At 47.0% G+C, this 9,051-nt stretch overlaps 1 pseudogene; it reads left to right on the plus strand.

Moving 5' to 3' along the window:
- Window positions 1-6,330: 6,330 nt before the first annotated feature.
- LOC148119605 (fructose-bisphosphate aldolase A pseudogene) lies at window positions 6,331-7,734 on the plus strand (annotated as a pseudogene).
- Window positions 7,735-9,051: the final 1,317 nt, after the last annotated feature.

Genomic DNA, 9,051 nt, shown 5'->3' on the forward strand with positions numbered 1-9,051 from the left:
AGCAATGAAAAAATAGAGAAGAATAGAAGAGATAGATGCAGGCCATATAAAGTGTCAGGTTACAAAAGAAACACAAACATCTGTTTAAGATGTGGAAATGGAAACTTTGTTTTACAGTTTCTTTTATAGTTACAGAATTGCCGCATAACAGAAGAATGGGGCCAGCCAGTTGCGGTGGCGCACATATTTAATTCAACAACAGTCGGGGCAGAGGCAGGGAGATCTCCGTGAGTTCATGGCTAGCCTGGTCTACAAATGGAGTTCTACATAGTATGACGTGATGTCTCAGAAACAAAGACCAATGGAATGAATATTTGATATTTCCCTGTAAGTGCAGCAAGGGAGGATGCCGGGAAGCGAGTCCTTTCCTATGTCATCAGGACACTGAACATCTCAGTGCTGGGACTGGGGAAGGCAGGCTGACCAGGGCTAGCAAATTCAGACCTTTAGCCTTTATTATTTTTATTGCCGTTGTTTTTTATTAAATTAACTGTACTTTTTCCCCCAAAATAACAAGGCTTTTGAGGGGATGGGGAGACAGGTTTTTCTGTGTACCTCAGGTTGTCCTGGAACTTGCTCTGTAGACCAGTCTGGCCTTGAACCAAAATAACATAGCTTTTATTGACAATTATTTCTTGTCCAACAGTGATTTCTTGGATTCAGAACAAGATCTGTGTATTTATTTCTTTGAAAACGTCCTTTGTTGGCTGCCCTTCCACCGCTGTGGGATCATTGCCTTCTCAAGCCTATGGCTGTCCCTGGAAACCCGCATCTTCTGTGTCGCTTTCTCCAGCGAGTTCTTCTCGCGCATTTTGTCTGCAAGACTCATTTTCACTGTTGAATAATAAACAGAGAGTGTATTACGTCTGAGAAGCAAAGAGCATCTCCCCTCGACCGCACGAGAGACTGCCAGCTCCCAACTGCCCTCACTCTATTCAGGGAGTGAACTCTTGACATTTTGCTTCAAGGAATTTCTCCTATTGAGTCTTAGATAGATACAGATATTGATCACAGTGTGATACACAATAATGTAAAATAGAAACAGCGCCGATGTCCAACAACTAGAACAGTGACAGTTGAGGCTGAGTGTTTAAACCAAGTTTCCAAACTCAAGGGAATGAGGAACAACCTGACTTCAGCCCCAGCCCTGCTCATCCTGCTGCTCTCCTTATGACCCCGACATTGGTTGCCCTGCCATTTTTCCTGAGATCTTCCCACTTGTCTCTCGGGTTCCAGAACTTGCAGTCAGTCTCTAGTTTGCTTTGTTTCTGTCTGTGCTTCTTCTGGATGACTTCCAGTCCTTCTGGCCTGGGCAAGCCTTGGTGCTCTAGGTCCCAGTTAAAATTTCTTTTTAAAATTGATTTATTCTTCAGACTGGAGAGATGGTTCAGTGGTTAAGAGCATGCTATGTTCTAGAGGAAAAATGAATGAAATTTATGCCCTGGCAATGCTGAAGCATGCTTGGCAGCCATGTTGGGTTTCATGGTCTAAGTTGATGAGGATGAAAGACCAGGTCTCTTTCTCAAGAAGGAACTGGATCTCATTCCAGGTGGTTGTGAGCCACCATGTGGTTGCTGGAATTGAACCCAGGACCATTGGAAAAACAGGCAGTGCTCTTAACCACTGAGCCATCTCTCTAGCCCATGTTTTAGAGGACCCAGGTTCGAGTCCCAGCATCCACATGGAAACCATCTGTAACCCCAGTCTCAGGGGATCTGACGCCCTCTTCTGGTCTCTTTGGGCATTAGGCACACATGCGGTACATAGGCAAACATGCAGACAAAATGCCCAGATATATTTGCTTATTTATTTTGGTCTTTTGAGACAGAGTCTCTACACAGCTCTATCTGTCATGAAACACACTATGCAGACCAGCTGGCCTCAGACTCATAGAGTTCTGCCTGCCTCTTAGTACTGTGATTAAAGACGTGAACCACCATGGCCAGCTCCCATATGCATTTAAGTAACTGATTGTTCTTTTATCATTACATATATAATATAATTTTATCATTTGCTCTATTATCTTCCTAATCCACTTTCTCTTCCCACCTAATTCCTTTCCAACACATCCTCTCCTACTCCCATGTCTTTGTATATGCGTGTGTATATATGTGTGTATGTGTCTGTATGTGTATATATGTGTGTATTGTCTGTGTGTCTGTGTCTGTGTCTGTGTGCCTGTGTATGTGTCTGTGTGTATGTACATGCCTGTGTGACTGTGTATGTGTCTTTGTGTCTGTGTGTGTATGTATGTGTCTGTGTGTGTATATATGTGTCTGTGTGTGTATGTACGTGTCTGTGTGTGTATATATGTGTCTGTGTGTGTATGTACGTGTCTGTGTGTGTATATATGTGTGTATGTGTCTGTGGGTGTATGTACGTGCCTGTGTGCCTGTGTATGTGTCTGTGTGTCTGTGTTCATATGTACGTGTCTGTGTCTCTCTGTGTGTACGTGTGGGTGACTACATTTAATCAGAGTTGCCTGAATGAGCATGGGTGGGTGATTATTTACTTGAGCAAGAGCAACTTATCATTGGCTACACCACTGAGCAATGTAACTCCCTTCCCTCAGCAACCATTAATTGCCTCTTGCTCCTTGGGGAGGGATGGAACCTTGTGAATTCCTCCCCAGTCCTGGTGAAATATTGATGGCCTCAGACTCGTATGGGTCTTGTGCTGTGAGTTTATGGATTCAACAGTCTTCCTTAACCTATAGAGAGCTGTTATGTTCTTCCCCCACTCCTTCCTCGATGTTCCTTGAGCACTGGAGAGGGTAATGTAGATGTTCCATTTAGGGCTCGGCACTAATCACTCACTTCTCAGCAGGCTAACCAATTACAAGTCTGCCTAGCCATCACCCACACCAAGTAAGGTTTGTTGGAGGGCAAACACAAAGCGAGTCATGCTAATAACCAACAAACCCAGTCCCTGGCTCTCCGTGGGCACTGCCATGCTGGGCTTAGCTCTTAGCACCAGGGAGAGTCAGTATTGGACCCACAATGGTGGACCTCTGAGTCTTGAGCTCAAGGGGAGCTTAACCTGTGCTGTGTCATCGAGACGACCTGACTCATGAACACTAGTACTGGGAATCAAACATCACCCCTGCAGGACCCCCACACACCCTTTCTGACTTGTTAAAAACCAAATCTACTGCCGGGGAGGCACAGAGGTTGAATGCTTCTCTCCACTGACAGAGCGATTCCACAAGGCTGGTCTGCCAGCTCTAAGTTGGATTTCCTTTTTAGTTGCACGTTATTAGATGCCAACTAGCATCCATTGTATCCATGTATCGAACTATCGCATTATACCCTAGTGAAGTGATTCTCAACCTGTGAGCTCTGGCCTCTTCGGCAAACCCCGACCTCCAAACTATTTACATTATGATTCATAAAAGTAGCAAAATTACAATTATGAAATAGCAACAAAAATAATTTTATGGTTGGGGGGGTCGCCACAACATGAGGAACTGTATTAAAGGGTTGCAGCATTAGGAAGGTTGAGAAACACTGTCCTGGTATGTTACAATATTTATATAAATACAGAAAAAGTCCTGGGCAGGTGAGATGGCTCAGTAGGTAAACGTGTTTGCCACACAAGCCTGATAATCTGAGTTCAGTTCCTGGAGCCTACAGTGGAAAGAGAGAACTAAGTCACAAAAGCTGTTGTCTGACTTCCCTATGTGTGCCATTGCACACACGTGCCTGCACACAAGTGCACAAGTGTGCACACAAATAATAATACCAAATTAAAATTTTAAAAATAAATATGAAGTCTTGGGGAAATGTCAGCTATATCTAATTACCTTAGCCAGTGATTTCCCGGGTGGATCAGGGTGTCTGAAGTTCTTGCCTCTCTCCCAAACCTGTTGCATCCCCCGGTGTGGAGGGTGAGCACAGCTGTCTTTCCCGTACCTAGCCCACATACTGCATGACATCTGAGGACCAGTGCCCCGAGAGACCCTGGAGCCTGTCCCTTCACCAGTCTGACAGCAAACTGATCTGTCACTGACGTAGGGGAGGAGGAGTTGCTTTAGTTGAGTTTATTTTGTTGTTTTTAGACATGGTTGCAACACTCTGCACAGTTTGGTCCTGAGAATCTGGCTGGAGAATGGACAGACACACAGACAAATGTCCGGTGAAGCTGGGATGAGGTGGGCCATGTGAGATCTGACAGAGTATCACCAACAAAAGCCACCAGGAAACTCAGTGAGTTCTAGTTCTGAATTGAGGAGGGTTTACCGTACAGAGCTGCACCAGGAGGCAGGCTTGGCTGGTCTTCCGGGGTCTCTGTCAGAGAGCAGACCCAGGCTGCAGTCACCCCAAAGAGGAATCTGTGGTTGATAGTTCTTGCACACACTGGCCAGTTGTTTGCCGTTCCTGAGGTCACTGGAGAAGGCACTGGACTCCTTGACATGGCTATGCTTACGTAAACAACACACACTCACAGTTTCCTCTGCCTCTAATGCAAGACCTCACTAGGTAGCCCTGGCTGACCTAAAACTCTCTGTGTAGACCAGATTGGCCCCAATCTTGGAGAGGCCCAAATGATCCTGCCTCCTAAGTACTGTAATTAAAGGTATGCCTGGCCATACCAGCCTCGTTGGGGTTTTTATAAAAGAGAATCTCCCTAGGTAGCCTAGGCTGGCCTTGTCCTCAGATGATCCTCCTGCCTCAGCCTCCCAAGTGAGATTACATCATGCCTGGTCAGGAAGGGTTTGTTTGTCCTGAATTTTTGAGACAAGGTTTCTCTGTATAGACTTGACTGTCCTGGAACTAGCTGTGTTGACAAGGCTGGCCTCGAACTCACAGAAATCTGTCTGCCTCTGCCACCTGAGTACTGGGATTAAAGGTGTGCGTCACAACTACCCAGCTGTTTTTTTTTTTTTTCCCCATGACAGGGTTTCTCTGTAGCTTTTGGTGCCTGTCCTGGAACTAGCTCTTGTAGACCAGGCTGGCCTCGAATTCACAAAGATTCTCCTGCCTCTGCCTCCCACGTGCTGGGTTTAAAGGCATGTGCCACCACTGTCCGGATCCTAGCTGATTTTTTAAAATTACTTGTTATCATAGTCTATGTGCGGGTGGAGGACCCATGTGTGACATTGCTGTATACTATGATATTGGTTCTTTTGTTCCATCTTTTTGTGAATTTTAAGGATCAAACTCGGGCTTGTGAGGCAAACCCACTAAATCATCTCAGACACCCAGGAAGTTGTCTAGAAGATGTATCTGGGGACCGAAAAGATGGTTCAACCATTAAGAGCATGTGCTACTCTTACAGAGGACCAGAGTTCAGCCCCAGCTCCCACGTGTGAGGCTTGAGTCCATTCCCAAAAAATGGACTATGGATGTTCTTGTTTAAAAAAAAGGGGGGAGTGTAGCATGATAGGCCGGGCCTGCTTGTTGGGGGGTTTTCTGTCCTGCCTGCCCCCCCACAGATGTTTAGTCCCAGAGAAAATCACACACAGGACTCCATAAGTTATAAAGCTGATTGGCCCATTAGGTCAGGCTACTTATTAGCTAACTCTTACATCTTGATTAACCCATTTTTCTGATCTATTTTAGCCATGTGGCTCAGTACCTTTTTCAGTGGGGCAGCTCACATCCTGCTGCTTCGGTGATCTGCGCAGGAATGGGAGGAATCAGCTTCCTTCTTCTCAGAATTCTCCTGTTCTCCTTGCATCATTTCCACTTCCTGTCTGGTTTTCCCACCTACACCTACTGCCTGGCCAATCAGCATTTATTTAAAACATAATTGACAAAATACAGACAATTCTCCAGCACCAGGGGAGGAAGTGGTGCAGGACAAGAGTCTATATTCTGTCAATTATGTTTTAAATAAACACTGATTGGCCAGTAGCCAGGCAGGAAGTATAGGCGGGACAACCAGACAGGAAATAGAGGCAGGTCAATGGGAACAGGCGAATTCTGGGAAGGGGGAAACCCATTGCTCCCCAATCCTGTCCCAATCACAGAAGAAGAAAGATGTGATTGCCCTGCTGAAAAAGGTACCAAGCCATGTGGCTAACATAGATAAGAATAATGGGTTAATATAAGTTATAAGAGTCAATAAGAAGCCTGAAATAATGGGCCAATCAGTTTATAAAATATTGACCTCTGTGTGATTTCTTTGGGGCTAAACAGCTGTGGGACCTGGTGGGAGGACAGAAACCAGGCAGGACAGAAACCCAGGCAATGTTGTTTCTAACTCTACTCTAGACTTCTGGATACCTCTGACCTCTGTGGTCACCCGCACTCAGGTGCATATACCTCCTGTCCCAACACAGTTACACACAATTAAAAATAAAATCTAAAAATAACTGAATTCTTTTGGAACGCACGTAGTTCGGGGTTCTGGTGACTCTGTCCGCGTTCGCTCCTCCGGTCTTTTGCTCACCCACCGCCCTGCCCGGCAGACCCACCCCCTCCTGTGCCAGGAACGTGCTGCCACTGGCACCATGCCCTACCCATACCCAACACTAACCCCGGAGCAGAAGAAGGAGCTGTCTGACATCGCTCACCGAATTGTGGCTCCGGGCAAGGGCATCCTGGCTGCAGATGAGTCCACTGGAAGCATTGCTAAGCGGCTGCAGTCCATTGGCACTGAGAACACTGAAGAGAACAGGCGCTTCTACCGCCAGCTGCTGCTAACTGCTGATGACTGTGTGAACCCCTGCATTGGGGGGGTGATCCTCTTCCACGAAACACTCTACCAGAAGGCGGATGATGGTCGTCCCTTCCCCCAAGTTATCAAGTCCAAGGGCGGTGTTGTGGGCATTAAGGTAGATAAAGGCGTGGTACCCCTGGCAGGAACCAATGGTGAGACCACCACCCAAGGGCTGGATGGGCTGTCAGAACGCTGTGCCCAGTATAAGAAGGATGGAGCTGACTTTGCCAAATGGCACTGTGTGCTCAAGATTGGGGAGCATACTCCTTCAGCCCTTGCCATCATGGAAAATGCCAATGTTCTGGCCCGTTATGCCAGCATCTGCCAGCAGAATGGCATTGTACCCATTGTGGAGCCTGAAATTCTCCCTGATGGGGACCATGACTTAAAGCTCTGCCAGTATGTAACTGAGAAGGTACTGGCTGCTGTGTACAAGGCTCTGAGTGACCACCATGTCTATCTGGAAGGCACACTGCTGAAGCCCAACATGGTCACCCCAGGCCATGCTTGTACCCAGAAATATTCCAATGAGGAGATTGCCATGGCAACTGTCACAGCTCTGCGTTGCACAGTGCCCCCTGCTGTCACTGGGGTCACTTTCTTGTCTGGAGGGCAGAGCGAGGAAGAGGCGTCCATCAACCTCAATGCCATCAACAAGTGCCCACTGCTGAAGCCATGGGCCTTGACTTTCTCTTATGGCCGAGTCCTTCAGGCCTCTGCTCTGAAGGCCTGGGGCGGGAAGAAGGAGAACCTGAAGGCTGCTCAGGAGGAATACATCAAGCGAGCCCTGGCCAACAGCCTTGCTTGTCAAGGGAAGTACACCCCAAGTGGTCAGTCTGGAGCCGCAACCAGCGAATCTCTCTTCATCTCTAACCATGCCTACTAAGCTGAGGTGATCTAAGGCTGCCCCATCAACACTCCAGGCCCCCGCCTACCCACTTGCCTTTGAAGAGGGGGCCTTCAGGCTTTCCCATCACTCTTGCTGCCCTCGTGACTGGTGTGGTGTTGTCTGCGAATGCTAATTCTGCCATCCCTTCCAGCCCACTTCCAATAAACAACTATTTAAGGGGGGGGGGCAAAAACAAAAATCAATAAATAAATAAAAATAACTGAATTAAAAATAAAAAGGTATGTTTTTTTCTGAGCCCCAGACAAATGTCAGACAGACTCTTCCAAAGACGTACGAAAGCCAACCACAGGTCTTCTCAACCTGAGCTACTGGTGACCAGAGGGCACAAGATTATTTACACAATAAAGTAGTGCAAGACAGTAATTGACCACACTTGTAATGAGAGATCTTAATGTTATGATTAATCCACGACTAATTAGCAAGCAGTGTGAAGGACCAGAACATGTAAACAGGCCTGGAAACTCCCTTGGCCTCAGGCTTCTTGGAGTGAATTCTAGGAAAGGGGGTGGAACACAGCTCCTTTGCTCTGCACCTCGGGCCCAGTTGGTGTGGTGTGGGCAAGCCAGTGGGCAAGTCTGCAGACTGCGGTGTTTGCCATTGCTTTGCGGTGCGTGCGTGTGCTAGTCCAGTGTCACGTGATGACTGGTGCCGTCTTGGCAGCTCTGCCGCTAATTCTGAAGAAAAGTTAGTGTCACCGTAATTGTCTACTAGACTTTGTTCCTGGTTACTGCTATTTTGGGGTAGAGACGCCTCTATTTGGTCTGAATCTCTTCAGAGGGAGTGAGAGGAAAGGGATTGTGGATACTGAATAATCCCAAAGACCGTGAAGAAAGGAGAAAAAGGTAGTAGAGAGGACTTAGTTGTAGGAAAAGGGGTGTGAGTGATCCCCGGGGAAAGAAAGACCTAGGTAGAAACTTTACATGTGTGAGTGTGCGCACGTGCGCACATGCACGCATACACGTGCACACACCCACACAATCACACACATACATTCATGGACACATGTACAAGTGCATACCCACACACATGAACCAGTGACAATATTGTACAACATGTACAACGTTAGAGTTGGCCCCTGCCACGCTGAGTTCGTGCGCACAGCTCTGGATGTGGACAAGTGAGTCCCTCAGGGCTTTACATCCAGCCAGCGACATGGCTAAGACTCCAAGCCGCTCTGTGCCTGGGCCCTCAGAGCTGTTATCACGAAAATGACAACTCCATGCCCTAGAACTCAGGACCTCTGGCTTTGCTTTGCAATTAATCCCTTGTTCTTGGAGCATCTTTAGAAACAACAACAACAACAAAATTATCATGTTTAAAAACCCATATAACACAAGATCTTCTATCTTAAGCCTTTTTGCACTCTTCATTTGGAGTGTTTTTGCATGTTTACACTGCTGTGGCTGCTTCTCCACGGCCTGATTTTGCCTATCAGAAGCTGGTACCCAGTGAAAATGCCCATTCTTTCCTTCCTGGAG

Source organism: Myodes glareolus, chromosome 16 (assembly GCF_982192425.1).
Source record: "Myodes glareolus chromosome 16, mMyoGla1.1, whole genome shotgun sequence".
NCBI classification, from domain to species: Eukaryota; Metazoa; Chordata; class Mammalia; order Rodentia; family Cricetidae; genus Myodes; species Myodes glareolus.